The following is a 24,680-nucleotide window of genomic DNA, read 5'->3' on the forward strand; positions in this document are numbered from 1 at the left end:
TCTCATTTTTTAATGGAACACCTCCGAGCTGTTAAAGGTTACTCTTATCAAAGCAGTGCATCTTTTAACATATGAAAGGTGTCTTTTAGCAGGACAATATAATCCAGAATGACCCATACACTTTACTTTACTTATAGGCGGTATTATAAGGCTATCAAAATATAAGGCCTTAATAAGGCAATCTAAATGTGTCATTTTTAATCACGCTGAACAAAACTTTAGGATTACCTGAACCATCAAAGTATATACTGTGATGGGCAAGGAGGGCAAAACAAAGAGGAAGCGATCACACCAAGTCTCAGGGGAAAAAGAAGGATTTAATGATAATGTGCACCAACTAAAGACTCGTGACATGCTACAAATCAAGGACATAACCAGCGGTCAACTGGTACAAAGACAAAACATATATAGACAGACAAATGACCCTCAGGTGGTGACCTGAAAATAGGCCCCGCCCACCTGAGGGACAAACACAATGCAACAATAACAGGTCAACTGCTGCTGTGGATGGGGGTGGCCAGCAGGGGGCCCCCCATATCGTGACATATATGTATGAAATGTATAAGTGCTAGAGTGGAAAGAGAACAACAAACCATGACTTTCATGTAAACTTAAAATTGCAGGGTGTGTTTATTTATGATTGTGTGTTAGGGTGCTTTAGCTGATGGAGTTATGGAGACGGTCAAGTGCCATGAGAGGTGAGGCGAATAGGGTAAGGGGGTGAGCTAGGCTGGGCTGGTGTGTGGAGGTTGAGATGGATGGTGTGCAAGGGCAAAGATTGCAGCGAGCTTGTTGAGTTAAGCCTCCTTGTCTTTCTATAGGTCCATCAGTATAATGAAGGGTCGAAGTCAGGGTACCAGAGGACAGGACCAGTGCTGAGGTGTCATTTTAGCTGTTTAAATGCTACTCTGGCTTTCATCATTCATCACATGGTTTCTGGCTGGCCCTTCTTAGTCCGGTCTGAGAGGGGAGAGAAGCCAGGGACAAAGGTTATTGGTAACAGCTTGCTAATTCCAGAAAGGCACATATACTTCCATGTTGTTCAGAATGACAGCTGCCTTCTTTTCCTGTGGTCTCAGCAGCCATCACTTAATGCAATATCCAAGGTACTGTGCTTCTCTGCTGCTGCCCAAGCACTCAAACGTCTCAGGTGGAGTATGTGTTCACGTTTCTGAATTGATGCTAACATTGATGTTTTGTGACTGCATATTAAATGTGGGCACTTGATCACATCCATCAGCCTCTAAAAGGTGGCTGAGGCCCCGTGGAGGCCAAACAACACCAGTGTCTTATCAACACCACTCTTAAGTAAAGCCTTACCAATTATTGCAGTGCCAGTCCTAGACCTATATAACCTGTGAAAATGGGTTAAAAAGGAGACTTGTGAATAGGCTGAAACGTACTGAATAGCATGCACCAAGGATTTTGAAGGACACATTCAGTCTGCTGTGAGATCTCCCATCTGTAATGGTGGCCCCCTAGCCTGTGTCATTCCCCCACCTGGTGCAGTTCACCGTGTGGTTCTTTAATTTCTTTTGTGTCTGTTCCATGTGCTCATTGTTTTGCTCTCCCTGACTCTGCCCCACACCCCCAAAATCATGTCAGTCCTCATCTCACACATTATAACTCATCCTTTCCACCTGTGCCTTATTTCACTCTATAAATTCCTGTTGATTCCTACTTCTGATATCAGTTATTGTTCAAATTATGTTCAAATGAATGGACTTTGTAACGTGTGTTTGTTGATTGCTTACATTTTGCTTTCTGTTTTGTGTCTATGGTAATTAAGTGACACATATTGGCCCTAAGCACGGAAAATATCCCGTTATATATGCTATATATATATGGACTAAGAATAACAGGCTACAATGAATAGATGGTCACCCTGTGATTCATCTGTAGTGAAGAGGACTTTGGTACTGACATACATACAACTTGCATAACCTATTTCATGCTATATTTGCTAGACAAGTATACATAAACACACACACACACACACACACACACACACTGGGTTCATGGGGTGTTGTCAAAGGGAGGCAGAAGTAATTGCTGCTGAGATGCTCCTCTCGGTAGGTGGGTCTCCAACATGACATTTCAGAGCTTGAGAAGAGCTCACCAAACTTGAGGTCATACTGGAGATTCCCCTATGGTGGAACCTGCCTGTCTCACTTCACCCCAGCACACATAAGTGAGCTCAAGGACTCGACTGGGGCTTCACACCCCACACAACTGTGTGTGTGTGTGTGTGTGTGTGTGTGTGTGTGTGTGTGTGTGTGTGTGTGTGTATGTAAGAGAGAGAAAGTGACAGAGAGACAGAGACAGTGTATGCATGGGTGTAATAACCATATAATATAATTAACCATAATAACTGTGTATGACCATGAAGTTTGCAGAAATCTGTTTGGATGGTAAAATAATTCCTAATTTTCCTGACTTTAGTTTGTTTTGTTATTTGTTCATTTGAATAAATGTTTGATGACCAACAATTTCCTGCTCTTGTGCCCTCTCTCTCCAGCTGTCACCCCCTCCAGACAGCTGACCACTGCCTTGACCAAGTGTCCTTCATCGGGTTCGCATGTTCCATCTTATGGACTCATATCTACCTTATGTATCACTTGTGGGACAAGTCTCTCGCTTTTGTAACAAGGTTTCTGAGCCCTGTACCACTCTGCCTTTCTGATTTCTGACCTTTGTTTGTTTACTTTAATTTTCCTGAGTTTGTCTGGTAAAGACGTCTCTTGGGAAGTCTTGGGATTGAACCTTTAACCAGCCCAATGGGTTCAGGGTTCTGCTTGTATGAGCATGCCTGCCTGTTCTGTGATCCTATGACTCATCCTGCATCAGCATACTATCTCCTCACCCCAAGAGGTCCAGAACCAGTGACAGATAGGCAGCCTGTAAATCACACACACACACACAAACACACACACACACACAGACACACACACAAACACACACACACAAATGCACTGCTCAAAAAAATAGGGGGAACACTTAAACAATAAAATGTAACTCCAAGTCAACCACACGTCTGTGAAACCAACCTGTTCAGTTGGGAAGCAACACTGATTGTGAATCAATTTAACCTGCTGTTGTGCAAATGGAACAGACAACAGATAAAAATGAGAGACAATTAGCAAGACACCCCCTATAAAGGAGTGGTTCTGCAGGTGGTGACCACAGACCTTTTCTCTGTTCTCATTCTATATGGCTGATGTTTTGGTCACTTTGGCATTTTGTCAGTTCTCTCACCATAGAGGTAGCATGATGCGGTGTCTACAACCCACAGAAGGTGCTCAGGTAGTGTAGCTCATCCAGGATGGCACATCAATGCAAGCTGTGGCAAGAAGGTTTGCTGTGTCTGTCAGCAGTGTCCAGAGCTTGGAGCAGTACACCAGGAGACGTGGAGGAGGCCGTAGGAGGGCAACAACCCAGCAGCAGGACCACTAACTCCTCTGTTGTGTAAGGAGGAACAGGAGGAGCAGTGGCAGAGCCCTGCAAAATGACCTCCAGCAGGCCACTGATATCCATGTTTCTGCTCAAACTGTCAGAAACAGACTCCATGAGGGTGGTATGAGGGCCCGACGTCCACAAGTGGGGCTTGTGCTTACAGCCCAACACCGTGCAGGGAGATTGGCTTTTGCCAGAGAACACCAAGATTGGCAGATTCGCCATTGGCGCCCTGTGCTCTTCACGGATGAGAGAAGATTCACACTGAGCACATGTGGAGACGTGACTGAGAATGTTCTGCTACCTGCAACATCTTCCTTCATGACCGGTATGGCAGTGGGTCAGTAATGGTGTGGGGAGGCCTTTCTTTGGAGGGCCACACAGAACTGTATGTGCTAGCCAGAGGTACCGTGACTGCCATTAGGTAACGGTGAGATCCTCAGACCCATTGTGAGACCATATGCTGGTGCAGTGGGCCCTGGGTTCCTTCTGATGCATGACAATTCTAGGTCTCATGAGGCTGTGTCAGCAGTTCCTGCATGATGAAGGCATTGATGTTATGGACTGGCCTGCCCATTCCCCAGACCTGAATCCAATCGAGCACATCTGGGACATAATCCACCAATGCCACATTGCACCATAGACTGTCCAATAGTTGACTGACACTTTAATTCAGGTCTGGGAGGAGATTCCTCAGGAGAACATCCGCCACCTCATCAGGAGCATGCCCAGGCATTGTAGGGAGGTCATACAGGCACGTAGAGGCCACACACACTACTGAACCTCATTTTAACTTTCCACTGAAGTCAAATCAGCCTGTCATTTGATTTTCCACTTTTTGAGTATGATTCCAAATCCAGATTAAAAAGGACTGAGACCTGTCCTGTTGACAGTTTAGAGTCAATGTAAAAGAACCCAATTTAAAAACCTCAAAGAAAATAACACAAGTTAACCCTAGTAAAAAAATTAATAAAGAAAAAACAACTGAAAAAGCAGACTTGTTTGTGAGAAACTGCCGAATGATTCTGTGAGGCAGTCTGTGCATTCCAGTCCCCAAGACCACATTTTCCAGCAGCCCCAACCCTGAAGGAGATCAGAGTCACCTGATTATCAACACACCTGTTTCTTTCACTACTATATGAAGGACTCTCACTTGCTACTTTTTGCGATGATTTTCTTGGTGATTTTGTGTTACTAAGCGTAACATGTAACATGTAGCTTCTAATGTATTTTGAATCTACCTTTTGTACTTTGACTTCTGACTTTGCTTGCCCCTTTGGAACTGTCTTCCTGTTATTCATGCCATTTTGGATTTTTGACCTCTCATTGGTTTTTGCACTTTTGGATTGTGTTTTGCTATGACTCTATTTTACAGTTATAGCCCCTTGTCACACCCTGGAGTAGGGTGTGGGTGTTTTATGATAAAATGCATTCTTAAATTATATATTTAATTATATAGCTGTTATTGTTTTGTTTTTTTTGAGTGTGTGTTTTGGTGTTATGTTTTTGGGGGTGGGGGGGTATAATAAGGCATAGCTGCCTCTGACATGGTTAATCAACTGCTACCAAACACACAAGCACACCCTCAAAGGATTCAGAACATGAGGTTCATGGTAAGCAGTTCTGACACAAAGTGTACTGTGATAAAGCGCGACCCTAACCCCTCAGGTGTATAGGAGGATGGAGTCGCACTCTATGGGTAGTGTCGGGCGAGGGCCTTGTGGCCTGGAATAAATCCGCACAAGAGGTCGAAACTTTGCCTTTTCCTCTGCACATTTATTTTAGACACCTACAGCTTATTTACATATTTACAGCGCGCGTTCACAGAAAAAAATAAAACAATATCAAATTGGGTCCTCTCAATCAGAGCTTACAGATCGGTGACTGCAAAGTCACATAGATCTCTTTATCACAAACATTTCGAGCCTGCTCTCCCGGGCTCGCCCCCCTCTCTACTAATTACACCCCATTATATTCTCCAAGCCCCTCCCACAGAACATTCCACTCCTGCTACCGGTACAACGGGGACAAAGAATATAAAACATTCTAATTGCCATCAACATACAATTGAATAAACAGCTCTAGTCACATCTTTTCCTGTTATGACATTGTTCCATTTTACACAGTTTCACTTCACATGTGCACATGCATATACAATCACCTCCATACTGTTTTAAGTTCATCCCTCCTCTTCTGCAGAGGTTGTACCTGCCCAGGTAAGTAAAAGCCTGAATTTTACACTCTTACTCTTTTAGTCAGATGGATACAGACTGGTCACAGGTAAGTATACTTATAAATCATAATCACAATCACAATCACAGTCATAATCATAATCATAGCCATGTCTATTGGTGATGTGTAGGTGTATAGGTCTACATCATCACATGTACTAATTACATTTTAGGATCCACAGAAGTGACTATGCATAAATGACACCCTGCACTCCAAGGTTACATACATACTACTGTAAAGCGAGCGCAATCTTCAGTTCATTATATAACTCATTGGAAATATTTTAAAGGGAAACTGATCAACGTTTCAAAAAACTTCACACCGAACTTCACCATGCCTCGTGTGCAGAACAGATTACTTATCTCAGCTTCTGAGGGGTTTGATTAGGGCAGAATCAGGTGTTAGGAAAACAATCTGGAAATATCTACAAAATGTAGATTTCAGCTGGGAATAGAAACATCTGTGCCATGGTATTGTGACGCGCGGTGCAGGGCGAGGACAAGGAACAGAATCCTACTGTCACACACGTCACTTTTATTTATACAAAATACACGTATAAACTTACACACTTAAACATATAAGACTCTGACAAAGACGAGCACGGGACACTACGCAAAATAGACAAACCACATAAGTCCCGAGTGATCACGAGACGAGCCACAGGTGAGACCGATGAACACATTCAGACACAACCACCATGGAGATCCATAGACGCAGACGAGTAGACGTAGACAACATAAACACACCCCCAAAGGGGAGGGGTCAGGGGCTGTAACGTGACAGGTATTATGTACAGGAGCTCTGGAAGTAGTTTAAACATACTCCTGTCCATCCTACTGCAATATTACTTACTATTATTCTGCTGAGTAATAATCTATTCTATTCTTTTATAACATGGCTCTATGGAATTCTGGTCCATTGAAATGTTATTTCTGAATGACAGAGCAGTGTTATAGGCAACCGTTATTAGCTCTGTTCTGAATGTTGTTAGTAGGAAGCTAATAAAAACAATAATAAAATATCTAATAAAAAATCTAATTGCTAATAAAACAATTCAAACCCATTACTAAGTGTCAAGTTGATTTCTGTGATTAGTTGTCTTGTAATAAGCAGGGTAGAATATGATCAGCCAATCATTATCATAAAATAAATCCCCCAGGGTGATACCAGGGTGATCACACAGGCACAAAGGGACTGGGCATAATACAAAAGTTTTGGTATTACAATACTATTAAATGGACATATTGTTTCAGTATGATGAACACTTACAATTTAATGTTTCATTGTGTCTTTCAAAAACACATTATGCGTACTACATTTCGAGCCAGGGAATATTGGGACTGTTTGATGGCGAGACGGTGCTGCGAGTACATGGATGTTATTTTATGTTGTGTTTTGCACCTCTGCTTCCCCACCATCCCTACCTCACACAGTGTGTGGCATGCTGTCCACATGCAGTCAGATGTGTCATTTGGGCCATTACCTCATTTGTGTGTTCCATGTCCAAATGAGATGCCTCCACCCCCTCCACCGCCATCGGTGTAATTTGCACTCTCAATAGAGCTGTTACAGTAGTGACCTGTGCTCTAAAATAAGAGTCCCATTCATCCTAGCCGAAGCTAAATGATCAGAAAGACGGAGCAATTATTGAGACTCGTAATAGGACTGAATTGATTATTTTGCGAAGAGTTTGTGTCATTTTGTTGCAATTAAACCATTTCTAAGAGTCTGCACCTGATTCAATACAATGAATAAAAACAGTATGTTTTTGTGAATTTTCATGCTGTATTCTTTTGGAATGCCGGTGTAATAAATTGACCACGTTTCACTGTTTTTGTTGCTTCATGTTTGGTACATTGAACAGGGAGTTACAGGCCTGTATATGAGTGTTATTTGATCGGCGTTAAATGTTTGAGTACTTGAGTGTGATGACTAATAGTCTGTGTGATGTTGGGCTCGGGTAAGATGAAAAGACACAGTGATTTGCAGGAGTTCAATATGGTCAGAAAAAGCAATTGTTATTATGTAGAAATTGTGGTGAGAAAGAAGAAAACATCAAGAAAACATGAGAGAAACATAATTTCAGTTGAGAGGAATTAAAGACAGGAGCTGTAAAACATGGGTGCGTGGGTGGATACTGCATGTTTCTCAACAGCTTCTTAAACATGAGCTGTGTTAGTACTGCAGTGTCATCCATTATGCCCACAATTGGTGTTGAACCACTGGTTTTCAAGGCTACAGTTAGTGTACATGGAGAATCTTAAACACATTATACTAGTTCGATTATAAGGACTTATGCAGCTCTAAATGATTGTTAAAGTTATCACAGATGTGATATTTGTTAGATGTATGTATTAAATTATTGTTCATCAGTTTATTTTACACCACATTAAACTAAAGTTCCCAAAACCAATCCTGTGCTACTTGACACACAAGTGTCAGCATATCGGCACAGGTGGACACACACACACAAACACAGAAGGATTTCTGATGGGTTGGACACTTGCGTGACCTGCAGGGCAATGCCTTGCCAAAATCAAATCAGTGTTGAATTATGAGAGCTGCAGCTGGATGGATGGAGGATGGAAGATGTATTTTTTATGAGATAGATGACAGTTTGCAGGAATGAGTTCTCCGGTTCTGCTCAGGGACTGGAGTAAACCGGATAGACAGGGAGCTTTTAAAACCGATTGTGAGTCTCTGTGTGGATGACTATCCAGCTTGTTTTCGACTGAAACATAGATGATGTATGATCTCAGGAAAGCTGAACATTGCTAGCTGGTCTCACATTTGTGAGCACGTTCCTCCATTTAATTCAAATAACCTGAGATAAGAGAACGAAAGAAAAAAAAGGTGGTAAGGTAAGCAAAAAAATGTAAGGACAGCAAAGGAGATGGAGTTGTATGTATATCTGCATGATGACAGAAAGAATCTAATATCAGTAATGAGATCCATGGAATGGGGGGGTATCCTTGGAAAATCTAATCTGTGCCAGTTTATGTCAAACACAAACATGCATGGCTCTGTGATAGCAAAGTCTTTTGAGGGGGCAGAGGACAGAATCCATCCATTACAAGGATGTCTCCACAGCAACTAATGCAGCGGCTTAGCGGAAGGTTTCAAGGGGTTTTAAGCATTAATCACCGATTGTTTCCAGACCATGACTTCAAATATAGATTGAGGAGTGACTATGAAACAGTAGAAACAGGGAAAAAACTCACGGGTTCATAGTGACCTTTGCTTTGTGCCACATTGCCAGAAGCCATTTATTGTAAAGAACTAAGAGAAGCAGCGAGAAGATGTGGAGCTGGTGGGGTTTGAACACCTAAGAACAAATTTATATGATGTATATTGTTGTATGAGATCAGTGAATTATTATTAGCTGCAGAGGAAGCTGTACTAATTTTCTCTGGGTTTTCAGAACGGACGTATTGGATAATCATATCAGCAACAGCAATGGGTTATGGCTCCTGTGCTAGAGTCAACAGGGAGTCAACAAGCCAGGAAGAGGTGAACCAGTGACGCCAAGCCAGAAGATAAGTTGGTGTCACTTCATAGGGAGCATTTAGTGGCCCAGAGGCAGCGGGCACCAGAAAAAAAGAAAATCGTGGAAGTTGGAGGGCAAGGCAGAGGAGTGGTGATGAAACTCAAAGCAGAAGACGACGAGGCTGTCAACGACGAGCGATCATACCAGAGCTTACATGTAACGCTGAGTGCAACGTCAAGAACGAGGCGCATTGTACTTGAAAAACACTAACATTACATTTTATTTGTGAAAAGCGCAGTCAGCGCACATGGAACATAAACACACAAACACAAGACGTTACACACACACACGCTTTGTACACTTTAACTAACAAGCACTGCGTGAAACATGTTAGCCTAATGACACGAGTGAACACACACACACAACCACACCCCCACATGTACATACACAGACACGGATATTGTTCAGCAGTCAACTGCTCAATTTCCATAAAGGCCAAACCTTGTACACATCAAAGATCCCTGCACTAGTCCACAGATCATTCTACAAGTGTTACACAAGGGTTCTGTGGTTTGTTTCTTTAAAATTGTAAACTAACCTAGGGTATGCAAAGTACACTATATGTAACTTCTTCTATTTTCTTCTTCTTCTTCTTCTTCTTCTTATTATTATTATTATTATTATTATTATCATTATTATCCATCCATCCATGCATTAACATCTGCTTAACTGGGTCCGGGTCTTCCCCTGGGTCTCCTCCCAGTTGGACATGCCCGGAATGCCTCACCAGAGAGGCGCTCAGGGGACATCCAGACCAGATGTCCGAACCACCTCAATTGGCTCCTCTCTACATGGAGGAGCAGTGGCTCTACTCCAAGTATCTCCTAGATGACTGAACTCCTCACTCCCACACACCCTGCGGAGGAAACTCCTTTCAGCCATTTGTATTTGCAATATCATTCTTTTGGTCACTCCGTAAACCTCTTGACAATAGGTGAGAGTTATTTTTATTATTAGTAGTAGTAGTATTGTCAAAAAGGTGCTAGTTTAAACTACAACTAAATTATAAATAATAATTTAGTAAAATGGTAATAAATTGAAACTGTGACCGAAATGCTTAACATTCAGCAAGTCATACAATATACACCTTTTACCAGATAAGCCTTAGGGAGAAAGTACACAGACACTGTAGGTTACATGATTGGCCATGGTTGGCTTTGATTTTGATAAAATGGGTTGTTTGGAATTATGTTATTATTGGAAAAGGTCAAAGTAACAATCCAGGGGCATGCAGACCAGCCATGCAGCCTAGGGATCCAACTTTGTCATGCATACATTAGGAAGGTGGCATATGCCAAGTTTGAGGGTTCTAGGTCAAAAGGTCAGTATCATTTGACCCTTTGAAATTTATCTGTACTGTTCTTGTTTATGGGGCATTTTGCTTAAAGTGATTTTTGCTAAAACATTTTTTAAATTTCCTCAATTTTGCAATTTACCAAAGATTTTGAAAAGTTGTAAAATACAAGTCACAAGTCTTTAGGCTGGAGTCCAAGTCAAGTCATACGTCTTTAGCTAGACTCTGAGTCAAGTCTCAAGTCATTTCCAGGATACGTTTAGGAACTGGAGATTAGGGTATTCCAAACTCTGGGTCATATAAAAAGGCATTGGTCAATTCCGAAGATGAGTCCGAGAAATGAACGTAACCAACATGAAAAGACATATTCATACACACAAGTACACACCGTAATCTGATCTTGAAAAGAACCACGAAACAGGCAGTAATCAAGACAATGATCCGCAACACAAACAAGCAACCAAATCGTATTTATATAGACCATACTAAACATGAAACACCTGAATACACTAACGCGGGGTTACAAAATATGATGAGGGACTATGAAAGACAGGACCACAAGGCTACATAAACAAAACATATATGACTGACAGCTGAGGGAGGGGCTAACCGTGACAGGTTATATCCAAGGATTTTAAACTCCCTATAGCCAAAGGTTACTATGTACGTTACTCCAGTCGAAGCCATACCACCTTTCTTTGTTTAGATTTGATGCTTCTCTCCATTTTTCCATAGATGTTGTGATACATCATGACCAAAGGGGCTGCATCCCAAACAAAAAACATACATACAACATAAAGACTCAAAGAAAGTTTTTTTTCTATAACTTTCGCATAGTGCCTAGACTCTTATTGTTCACGAGTTATATTGGTTGAGTTTTAAGTCAAGTCTGAAGTTTTTTTCTAGGTGACTAGAAAGTGCGACTTCGACTCGAGACACTCACTTGAGTGCCCACCTCTGACAGGTACCTATAAATGGAACTGTCTAGAAAGTTGACTAGATTTTTTCAGAGTGTGTAGCATGGTGTCTAGAGTAACATAAAGTTGTTTTAGTGACTTGAATCATCCAGAGAACAATTTGGTGGACAACCTTCAACCTTCATTTTGTGTCACACATATAATACACAGAATGGTGTGATACAATAAGCATATCATTAATTGTTATTTGGTCACAAAATAACAATGTATTTCATGAATTAACCCTAACAGGAATGTTTCTTTCCTTGTCACCAGAATTCTGACCTGCTTATTGGGTATTCAATTCCATAATGTCCAATTTGAACTAGTTACATTATTTAAAAAACTTAAAAAAACATGTAAGTAGACACTGCTATTCATTGGTGGCACTGTTGCATAAAATAAGACAATGTGTTTGTGTCCCTGTTGCATAATACGGGGAAGGTACTGATACAGGTACTCATAGAGTTATGGTAATTTCCCATAAGCAGAATATAATACTGTTGCATGAGATATGAAGCCAGTTATCAATGTGAATAGGCTGATCATTTTTTGGCATACGTAGAATAAAGTCTAAGTTCAGTTTTGAAAAGATGATTTTGCACAATTATTTTAAGGGCAGAGTTGAATTTGGACACGGGAATTTAATTTGAATTTCCTGCGACTGCAGAATTTGACACAAAAATGCATCTTTGGCATATACGTCTGCCCAAGGTTTGAATATGGGAATGAGAGTTGGGAAAGAGAATGCGTTGACATTAAAGAGGTAGTGCTAGAATTTAACAATTTGCTGATACTTGTGAAGAAATAAAAGACTTGTATCTCAAGTACCTGTCAACTATTAGTATCATGTTCACAAGTAGATTTTTATTGATTTCTTTTTCCTTTTTTGCACTATAAAATTTACTCCATGTAATTCTTTTCCATATTGCTACCTCGGGTTTGCTGGGGTTTACTCTATAGAAAACCATTTATAACTTATTTCCAGGTGTTATTGGACTGAATGCCAGATTGTCATTTACAAAATGCTTTCTCACGCTGCTTTCAGTGTCAGTATCTTCTTGGCCAGTGAGGGGCCCCAGAGACACCAACCTGGCAACCTGACACACAAGCTGCAGATGGTGCGTGGTTTCTGTAGCAGTGTTATTTATGAAGTTTTTTTTACACATCCCGTAGCCACTGAATTGGATGGCACTCATTCAGATGAATGACCTTGAATTTTGCTGTATATGAGGCACATGTGCAGATCACATACATAGAGCTGAAGCACCACGTGCATATTATTTAGAATTTGAGTAGCGTAATTAAAATTACTTTCTTTAATTTGCTTTAAAAATGATATCCGTATTTCTAGATCTGTAGACAACAGTGACAATTGCTGACTGTGACATCACTGTGTGAGTGTGTGAGAAAGTGAGGGTGTCAACAGTAAACAGCATTTATTAATAAAGCCAATGAAAAAAGGTAAAGAGATTAACGTAATACTGGTCTAGAAAGCAGGACGATGTTTGTAGATGTGATGCAGCATAAACGTGCAGGCAGGCTAGTGCAGAGCATCTGGGGTGGGGACCTGTGGGAATAAATAGGGCGTGTGATTGGTGGATGGGGACCTGTGGGAATAAATACGGCGTGTGATTGGTGGATGTGTGGGAGTTGGGCTGGCTGGGTACTGACTGGGGTGTAACCTTGATGTTCTGATGATTGATTAGAATCCATGACATAAAGTTCTAAAAGGATGGAGCCCCACAGAGCTGCACCAAGAAAGAAAATAAACTGACACTAACAGAGAACACTTGAACAGGTGAAATGGAGGCCTGACAAACTGCCAAAAAAAAATATTTTGCAGTTTGTTGACAGTCAAGCTTTTCAAAAACACGAAACAAGACCATAGATCCTGCTATGAAAGAAAGTTTTTTTTTCCAACTTCATGGACAATGGAAACATTTTGTGAAACATATGGGAACAAAATAAGGTTCTACTTTGTATATGTTGCTGCCGTAATGGAGACTGAATCAGTAAGAAATTAATCTGTTCAGTTGAGCACTGATGCTTTCAGAAAAGAGTCACGTCAGAGCTTTAAACATGGCGGTGTTTCATGTCTGTGTTTTCACATTCCAACATGGAGAACTAAAGTGTTCTCAAGGCAACAGTTGATCAAACATCTTGTTAATTCTCACAGTGTGACATTCGCATTATTATGAACCCCTTTGTCATAATGCCAGCCTCCACGGGGCAATAACAGTAGAAGGACATGTTGAGTCAAAGCTCACAGATGTCCCTTCAGGGAGTTTTCATTGTACAGTGCATGCTTCTGTCCAGCAGAAGGGACAGACAATTATGAATGTCTTAGCGTGTTTGGTTCACATCCCCCAGTACGCAGATGGGGGCCCCCAGTGGCGGAGTGGCTGTCTAATGCAGGTCAGCAGAGGGATCAGGTTGGCAGAGGAGGGGCCAACTGTGTCAGGGTCAGTGTGGGTGGACGTCCACCATAGCAGCCTGGGTGTTATGGCAGTGCCATGGTGATGGGGCCCCTCAAAGCCATGGAGGGCCCGGAGGGGCCCGGCAGACACAGTGGATGGATGAAAAGACACAGAGGCTTTTATCATTTTATCATTTTAGTAAGTGTGTTTCGTAATTTTAAAGAAAATTGGTGGTCTTACAGGACAATGAACAGCTCCTATTGGTGAGAGCATTACAGGTGATGTGATAAATAAAGTGATAATGTTTAAACCTTGAGTAAAAGGTCAGCTACTACAGCTTACTTGTTGGCTTTTATCTGATAATTGCAGTAGTTATATGAAAATGCAGCATGCATAATGAGCAGAAATATGTCTTGTGAATGCAGAATTCTGAGTTTTCCTGTGATGTCTGATGTAAAGTCTCTACAGTATTTTACTAAAACATGCAGCATTAGCAATGATTCGATCGTAGGTATTCACTACATCTCTCACTCAAGTGTACGTGCAGTACACCATAGAAAACAATTATTTACAACTAGTCATTACTTATTAGTTTTATTTGTAGTCTTTGGTAGTCAAGAAGTAAATAAATAGAAGTAAACAATCAAAAAGCCAAGTCATCGTTTTACTGGTTAAACCAGCACTATAAGGTCTATATATTTATATATCTATATATCTATAATATTTATGGATTACAGTAGTCAAATCTAGTAATTAATCTGTTTTGATCTGTTTTCATGCCTGTGGTGTTTTGCTATGTCTTTCATTATGCAGTAACATTACTGTCCATCTCTTTACATGCCCCAGTAACCATGGTAACCACCTTTTTCACGTTGCTGCCAGATGTCAGCAAAACAACAGAAGTTCAGAGAGGACATGATGTTACCACAAAAGGACTATGGGAAATGTAGTGATTGCAGATGGATAGACAGGCAAATAAACATCACATAAACTGTGAGTCTAATACTTGCAGCCACAAATGGTCTCCTAGAATGTATGTTGGTACACCACCAGTCTCTGGCTGTAGCTGTCCTATCACTTCATAAAGAGGGTGGTAGGTATTGTATGGGACATAGGATTAGCCATTTTCTGTTAGTCTACCAGAAACCTGAGCAGCAAAGCGTTACTGCCAAACACCAGAGATGGAGCCAGCCAATCACAGACTGCAACACTGACCACCCCAGACTGACAGCCTGTTCTGTCACTGTTTGTACAAGCTTTTTTACAGGGTACTCAGTGCCTCTGCGTTTTTTTTTAAAGATGATAACATGGTGATTAGACGTCTAGACCACAAATGACATCAAACAGAACAGTAGGCATTCATATGAAATCTGTGTCTACAATAACATTCAGATCTACTGCAAGCTTGTTTGAAATACTGACAAAGCTTTATGTAAACAACAAAAATGGAGGGACTGTGACCACTGGGAAAACAGACTGGGAATAGAGGTTGCTGAAGCTTTTGATGGTATCTGGTGGTACACAAGCTAGAACATGATTTCATTCTGACTGAAATTTACATGAGAATAGTCATGGGAGTTGGGCTGCTCTTGAAGTGGCTACATCAGAATCTTGATGTAGGGCTTTGTAGTGCTCTCTCTCTCTCTCTTTCCCTCTCTCTCTCTCTCTTTCCCTCTCTCCCTTTCTCTCTCTCTCTCTTTCCCTCTCTCTTTTTCTCTCTCTCTCTCTTTCTCTCTCTCTCTCTTTCCCTCTCTCCCTCTCTCTCTTTCTCTCTCTCTCTATTTCTCTCTCTCTCTCTTTCTCTCTCTCTCTTTCATATATTCATGATCTTTGCCCTGTCTACTCATTGTGTCTTTATCTGTGAATCTCTTAATAACATTACCTACAATTAATCTTACATGTGGGCTCCTCCATTTGCAGTGTTACTGTACTGTCCTTCTTTTGTTGTGATTGGCAGGAGCAGGGTCATGGGCAGGACTGGCAGAGCAAACACACCGAGCTAATGTGTGTTCTAGCTGTTCTTCAAAAGAAAAGGATCATTCTGACTCAACTTTATTTTCTTCCCCTCTCTCTCCTCACATTCGCATTATGCCTTTAAGACTAACAGGGTATAACGTGCAACGTGACGAGACGCAAGTTCACTTCTGGACTGTGTTTATTCTCCACGATGATCAAACAGAAAACCTCAGCAACGAGCTGGCAGAAGGAAAGCAAACGATGTAAATGGCCCTGGCGTGGCCATGGAGTGTGTACCTCGAGGACCGCAGGCAGTAGACTATGGGCGTCTTTACATGTATCAGGAAGGAATAATATGGTGCCGTTCTTGAGGGTTTGACATAGTGGGGAGAAACACAGAGAGACAAGAGAGACGGGCACAGGTAATCAGTAATCAGGAGATGGGGGGTGCAGTGGGTGTGTCCCTCAGGCTGGGTGCCTGGCCTACTGTGACAGGAAATTAATGTTGTGCTGTATTACTGTACTTTATTTTGCAAGCAGGGTTGGTGGCTGAAATAATATATGCGTTGAGCTCATGTTATTTGATATTCAGTGAGCCTTTCAAACAAGACAAAAAGATTGAAATTTATAGACTAGACATGTAATTGGACCCGTGTAGTTCTGATCTCTCGCTGTGTTTGGGTGGTCCAAGTTTTGGTTAAGAGAAGTAAGCATGTTCACCCACAATATGTGCATGAATCTGGCAGCACTGCCATTGCCATGATACTAACCTGAAAAAGAATCAGTCACGATCAATGGGCAAATTTATTGTGAAACACATTGTGCATTCTGCAGTGTAGATAACCTTATAAATAAAGACATTTCTATAGAGTGCAGTATCAATACAGAGTTTCTTCTCATATTTCTGGAAGCACTCTATTTCTAAATAGCACCAAGCAGCCTTGACACTGAATTGTGCTTTCTCCCCAGGCCACAGCAGTAGGATTGGGGGAGATGTGTGTGTCTTATGTGGGGTCTTATAGGGAATGGAGGGAAGGTGGAGGTGGGGGCGGTTAGTCCTGCTGTTATGCTCGAATTGTTAGACTCTGTAGGCCCTGTTTCAAAGGGGGTATTGCTTGGATTACATTGGACTGAGAAATGTACAGATAAGTCCACCGCAAAGGCTCAGAGACATCATCTGTAAAGGTGTGTGTGTGTGTGTGTGCGCACACGTGTGTGTGTGTGTGGTACAGAGTGTTTTTATCTGACTTGTCAGGTAGAAAAAGGTGATGTAAGCTCCCAACAAGAACACGTCTGTTGTGGAGCGTAAAGCAATCTTTGTTACTATTGGTTACTAGGTTTCATACTGATACTACTCATGACTCCCACAGTACGTGTCACAGATCTGTGGAACTTAAAACCAAACCAATGTTTCATTATCTACTGACAGTAATATTTACGTTTACATTCAAATGAATCATTCTTGCATTTCCATAACCCCAGAAATAGCTAAACTTTCTGATATTATGTTAGGGTGGTTGCCATGAAAGGCATACGAGGTTCTTTTAACAAAATGGACACAAAATAACCTTAATTTTTGCCTGTGCCACACTTAGGGACTGGTGATCTGCTTTCTGCTACCTGTCACAATGGAGAATCAGGCTGTCCCTCCGGACTCGGTTGTGCTAAAAGCTACCTCGACAATTGAGGTGATTTCACAAAATGCCTCTATTTGTCCCCCCCCCAGAGAGCGCTGTGTTGAAGCACTGCTGTGCTGCCCTACCCACTAGTCTGCTCAGCAGACTGCACATTGACTTCACCTCAGTGGCAGACCACATGCCGCTCTCTAATTTCATAAAGAGGCTGCTATTAAAACAATTGTTTTCACAATGATGACTTGTTGAGAAATGTATCTAAAGTATTTCTTATTATCTGAAAACCAAACAGCAGTTCTTATAATCATTTAAATTTAATATACTTTAATATTTTGGAGCGTAGACGTAAGGGAAAATCATGACATATATAATTTTCCTGTGATGAGTTTTCTTGCTGACCGTCTCTTGTAATTGTGTTGAAGGTCTTGGCTGTGTAAGGTGCAGTAGAAAACAATGTTGCATTATGGGGGCGTGTGAGTGAGTGTGAGGCCACGCCCCCTCCAACCCTCCTCACCTGTCACCCTGTCTCCAGGCAGTAGAAGTGGAATAAACTGGGACACACTGTAGCTAATGAAGCTGTCAGTGTTCTGAGTTTATCTTCAATTCTCTATGCTGCCTTGTCTAATCCATTAGCAAAGGCTGACAAAGCACTGGCTGGGTCATAACAGAGCAGGGGGATGGAGAGGAGACTCCATGTTTTAAAACTTCATTATTTCATTGCATGTTATATAATGACTATACATTTCAGATTCTTGAAAAAATAAAAAAATTCTTGAAAAATAGATCGAAATTAATATTTGATTGACAGCGGGAATCACAAACATAATATGGTTTTTCTAATGTTATATAAAAAAAACTAGGCACAACAAAGTGCTGCCTACTTCAAATCATCAGCCGTGTGCTGTTGTCTGAACCTAATGCCCTCTCACCGAATCTAAGCCATCAAATTCAGTTTGTTTAGATCTTGCTCTGGGTCATCTGACACTTGCCCTCCTAAAAATATCAGTGATCAGCGGGGGATTATTAAATCAATTACACAGATTTGGCTGAGATTGCTCAGCTTTGGACTTCAATAAACAGCAGTGAAGGGACTCCTTGTGTCCCACCAAAATACAGTGGGCTGGAGTTTACTGGTGTTCCTGTTGGCTGGAGTTTGCTGGTGTTCTGTCTCTAGGGAGCTGTGCTGTTGACTGTTCATCTGAAAGACTGAGGCATAGGACAGGACTGTAGGAACATGTCTAATGGTTTGGGGATCATTGTTGTAATGACAGTAATTACATTCTCGTTTTCTGTCACCAGACATGAAAAGGGGAAAACTATTTTCATATTTATTGTTGTTTGACCATGGGGCGATAATAAATCTATGACTCTTTCCATTACAAATATGATGGCACAGGAGAGAGGGCCCCAGTTTATGGCCTTTGTTGTTTATCTTGGTGCATTCCTAACCATAAAGCATCACCTTTGGAATCCATAAGCAGACTATATCCAAGAATGCCCAAATTGAGCATGATTAGTACTCTATATAAAGGATACAAATGGTTTAAAAAACCATTATAAAGAATATAATAATAATAATAATAATAATAATAATAATCTTTATTTGTATAGCACCTTTCATACATACATGTAACTCAAAGTGCTTTACAGTATAAATAAAAGAAACATTAAAAGGAGATAAGACAAAGACAAAAAGACAAAAAGAAAATGTTAAAAGAAATTAAAGATAAAAATATTAAAATAACATAAAAAGTAAAAAGTGAAGTAAGATAATAAAAAGTAAAGTAAATAAGATAAAACTATTAAGATAGAGTTTCTTAACTAAAAGCGGATCTAAACAGGAATGTTTTGAGACTGCTCTTAAAACTATGCAAGGATGAAATGCCTCTGAGCTCTTCAGGAAGAGAATTCCAGAGCTTTGGGCCATAGTGGCTAAAAGCACCCTCGCCAATCTTTAATCGGCTTTTAGGAATCACCAGTAGATTACTGTTTGAAGACCTGAGAGACCTGACTGGAACATATCTAACCATCATTTCACTTAGGTAAAGAGGGGCAAGACCATGAAGACATTTAAAAACCATGACTAGAACCTTAAAATCTATTCTAAAGCTGACAGGTAACCAGTGCAGTGAGTGGAGTGCAGGTGTAATATGATCTCTCTTTCTCCTGCGGGTCAGAACCCTTGCAGCCGCGTTCTGAACTCGCTGTAGGTGTGAAATAGAGCTCTTTGGAAGAGCAGATAGAACAGCGTTACAATAATCTAGCCTTGATGTGATAAATGCATGGACAAGTTTTTCACTGTCAGCAGGAGAGAGCATATCTCGGACCTTAGCGATGTTTCGAAGATGAAAGTAAGCTGTCTTGCATGTAGTCATGATGTGTGATTTGAAGCTGAGCTCATTATCAAAGGTGACGCCCAGGTTCCTAACACATTGTCTGGCTTTCAGATTGATTTGATTTAAATAAGTCTGGACATCATTCCTTTGTGAATCACTGCCAAGAACAAGAACCTCTGTCTTCTGTTTATTTAACTGCAGAAAATTGTCAGACGTCCATGTCTGTATATCATCTATGCAGTCAAACAGTGAGCAAATTGATTTTAGGGCTTTAGGTTCTAGCGAAATATAAAGTTGAGTGTCATCTGCATATTGATGATAACTAATACCATGTTTATTAATGATGTGTGGTAACGGAAGCATATATAGGTTGAATAGTAACGGCCCAAGAATTGATCCTTGGGGGACGCCACAAGTTATTTTTTGATGTGTGGAGGAAGAGGTACCTAATGCTACATAGTAATCACGCCCAGTTAGGTACGATCTAAACCAGTCTAAGACTAAGCCACTAAGGCCTACCCAGCTCTGTAGTCGATCAAGAAGTATTTCATGATCAACGGTGTCAAAAGCGGCACTTAAATCTAGCAGAAAAAGGACTGAGAGTTTGCCTGCATCCTTATTCAATCTCAAGTCATTTACTACCTTAACTAGGGGTGAATATAGGATAATCACATCATGGAGCCCAGCAGTATTCAGTGTATGGAACATGAACAGCTAATCATACACTGTGCTATTAGGACACATTTTAACGTTTGAAGATTATGTCCTGTATTATTATTATTATTATTATTATGAACTGAAATGCCCTAAATGAAATGCCCTAACTAATGTATCCTGACAAACCAACTCTTTATTCCTAAATGATACACCTGTAGGGAAAGTATACAATTTTCAGTGTCTGTTGATATGTAGTTTAGCTTGTTCTATCCATGGCATGCTGCTGTTGTTTAATTCCTTTTGTTCCCAACTGGAGGGAAATGCCTTAACTTTGAATATTTATAGGCATGACAGCTAGTCCCTCCCTTCTCGCAATGCCCTTGGATCAATGCTAAAACTTAGTAACCTAGTAAGAAAAAGTTAGTTGTAGTGGAAGTCGGAATTTGAAAGAAGCCCAAATATCGTGCCTGGATTTCCACAAAAATGTCAACAGCAAGGGAATCCAACAATTAAGTATTTAAGTATATTCATTAAAGGCTAACATCTTTTTAGCCGTGAATTTCTTTAAACTCATGTAATATGATTAGTGCTGTCAATTCCAGGTGCCGCAATTAAAAGTCCTCGCCAGGATTTTGCTCAGGCTTCCTGGATTGTGTTGATTCCACTAATTTTACCTGGATTGCTAATTAGAAAATCTAGCAAGCTTGAGCAAAATCCTGGTGAGGACTTTTAATCGCGGCACCTGGAATTGACAGCACTAAATATGATCTAACGCAGTGTTTCTCAACCACTGTGCCGTGGCACACTGGTGTGCCGTGACAGATCGTCAGGTGTGCCGTAGGAAATTGTCCAGCTCATTTAAATGGTCAAAAAATATTTTACACTACAAATGAATTGGTGTTTTTGAGTGTCTGTGTCTGTGATAAAGTGTTGGCTGAATAAGTAATTAAACACCAATTTTTTGCCAGCGGGTGGCAGCAGGTAGCACAATAGCAATTACAGACGGTAAGGATGACAGGTGTCGTGAAAACAGTGATGAGCGGGAGAATTTTGTGGTAAAACAAGACGTAGAACAGCGATGGAAAAATATTTGAAGAGGAAGAATTCTGACTCCAAACTGGGCCCTGGACAAAATTCCAACCCAGAAGAAGGGCCTAGTACGAGTTGTTCTCCAAAAAAACAAAAAACGGTGAGCTCGAGGCAATACAGCGAAAGTTATCTTTCATTTGGGTTTACTTTTACCGGCAATCCAGCAGCACCGATTCCGTTATGCTTAGTGTGTGGGGAGAAGTTATCTAATAGTGCCATGGTACCGAGCAAACTTAAAAGGCATCTCCAAACAAAACACCCTACACTTCAAGACAAAAACACTGAGTATTTTGTCTGCCTGCGTGAACACACTGACAAACAGGTAGCTCTCATGAGAAAAACGACAAAGGTTTCGGAGAGAGCTCTCAAAGCTAGCTACTTAGTGGCTGAACTCATAGCCAAATCAAAAAAGCCACACACTGTAGCAGAAACATTAATACTGCCTGCCTGCAAAGCCATCGTAAACGAGATGCTCTGCCCTGATGCCGTTAAAGAAATCGCTAAAATCCCTCTCTCAGACAATACGATAGCCAGACGTATTGATGACGTGTCTGCAGACATCGAAAATGTTGTTTTGGAAAAAATGCGCATCAGTGGGAAGTTTGCAATGCAACTTGATGAGTCTACAGACATCAGTGGACACGCACAACTCTTGGCCAATGTGCGTTTTGTGGATGGAAACACGATCAGAGAAAACTTTTTATTTTGCAAAGCACTACCACAAAAAACAACAGGAGAGGAAATTTTTTGGGTCACATCGGAATATCTTGAACAAAAAGGATTTCAGTGGGAAAACTGCACGAGTGTGTGCACTGATGGAGCTGCAGCCATGATCGGGCGCACCAAAGGCTTCGTTAGTAGAGTTAAAGAGAAACACCCAGCTGTTATTATTACACATTGTTTTTTGCACCGCAAAGCGCTTGTTGCAAAGACTTTACCAGCAGACTTGGCTCCTGTGTTGGATGATGTCGTGCGGATGGTAAACTTTGTAAAGTCCAGACCCCTGAAATGCCGTATTTTTGCATCTTTATGTGAGGAGATGGGAGCAGAGCATACAACCTTATTGCTCCATACAGAAGTCCGATGGCTGTCGCGTGGCAAAGTTCTGGCCCGTGTGTATGAGCTGCGGGATGAACTTAAAATTTTTCTGACTGATGAGAGGTGGGATGATGCAAAACTGCTTGCAAGTGATGAGTGGTGTGCAAAGCTGGCATACCTGGCAGACATATTTCAACATTTGAATGAACACACGGATGCAAGGCCAAAATGAAAACCTGCTCACAAGCACAGACAAAATCAATGGATTTCGTTCAAAAGTGCATCTCTGGCAACAACATCTTGAAAGTGCCAATCTTGGCATGTTCCACCTCACCCAAAAATGTCAAGAAAATGTCAACACTACTGCACTGTGTGAGGTAATAGGCAAACATTTGAAAATTCTTGAGGAAAAATTATCATTTTATTTCCCCTCAAACCTCACTGAATCCCTTGACTGGGTAAGGGACCCATTCAGCTCAGCAACAGTCTTTGGAAAGGACATGAGTTTGCAGGAGCAGGAAGAACTAACTGAACTGAGACAAGACCGCAGTTTAAAACTAAGCTTTGCTGATCTTTCTTTGGACAGTTTTTGGTTGAATGCTGCTAAAGAGTTTCCCATTCTGGCAGACAAAGCCATTTCAACATTACTCCCATTTTCCACAACATATCTATGTGAACTGAGCTTTTCAAGCATGACTGCTATAAAAACTAAAAACAGAGAGAGACTTAAAGCAGTTGAGGAAGAGCTTCGTGTGTGCCTCTTCAATCCCTGCCAGGATATCAGCTTTGTGTTCATCTAAACAGGCACAGGTTTCACACTAAGTAAGTAAATTCAGAAATTATATTATAATCACTATATGTGCTGCATTAAGCTAAAATGTGTTATTTTGTAACTTTTTTGAGTGGTGGTGTGCCGTGGGATTTTTTTTATTTAAAAAGTGTGCCATGGCTCAAAAAAGCTTGAAAAACACTGATCTAACGCATGTCATAAAGTTATCTTCCATCTAGTGTTCATTTGTAGAGTTAGGATTAGTTCTGTCTTCGGAAGAAATTAATACAAATTCTACAGTAGCACATAATGACTGGTGAGCGAGCACACCTGTCCAAGTCCACGAAGGCCTGGATTACTCAACCAAGTGCACAGCGGTTCCGGAACCGGTAACCTCGGAAAGTACACGTGGGTTTATTTTGGACCTCAAAATACTGAGTATTCCTGCCAGCACCATTGGACAGCCATTCGAACCGGGAAGATTCTCACGCCTTTATTCATCATGCCGCTTTGATGCCAGTCTGGTTTGCTGCTATTAATATTTATACTCACTATAGGATTAGCTATTCCAGCCAAAGTAGTGTGATGCATACATTTTAGCCAGTTTTTTGCTTGCATTTCAGATTCTGATTCAGTTAATAACTTGATCAAGTCTCTGAACCTAAATTAAGTTTTCGACCTTCTGCACTGTATGCATTATAATGTTAGATTGTTGATATCTACTCATCAATAAAATCTGAATTTGTTCATTAAACCAATTACTGTTGCAAATATATTTGAAGCAGTGGTATTGGGTCACGGCACAAACTCTGAGCTTCACCTTCAATATTGAGACTGATATATCACATGGGTTAAAGCAAGAAATTTTCATTTGACTGAAAATTTTTCCTGGCAAAAGACAATCCCAGTAATTATCATGGCCTGGCGGTTAGGGAACTGGTCTTGTGACCAGAGGGTCGTGGGTTCGATTCCCAGACCAGAGGTCATGACTGAGATGCCCCTGAGCAAGACCCTTAACCCTCAATTGCTCACTTGTATAAAAATCAGAAAAATGTAAGTCGCTCTGGATAAGAGCGTCTGCCAAGTGCCATAAATGTAAATGTAAATTACGGACAATGTGGTGTAGTTGGGACAAGGCCTCTTTTGCCTAATTCTACAAAATAAACACATTTATAAAGTATATTTATATAAACAGCCTGAGTAAGGACAGAAGAGAGAATCTATGAAGCAACAAAAAACAACACCTGAGCAATAAATGTACATAAATGTTTATATAATGGAGTTATCTGGGGCTGCTCT

Source organism: Brachyhypopomus gauderio, chromosome 21 (assembly GCF_052324685.1).
Source record: "Brachyhypopomus gauderio isolate BG-103 chromosome 21, BGAUD_0.2, whole genome shotgun sequence".
Lineage (NCBI taxonomy): Eukaryota > Metazoa > Chordata > Actinopteri > Gymnotiformes > Hypopomidae > Brachyhypopomus > Brachyhypopomus gauderio.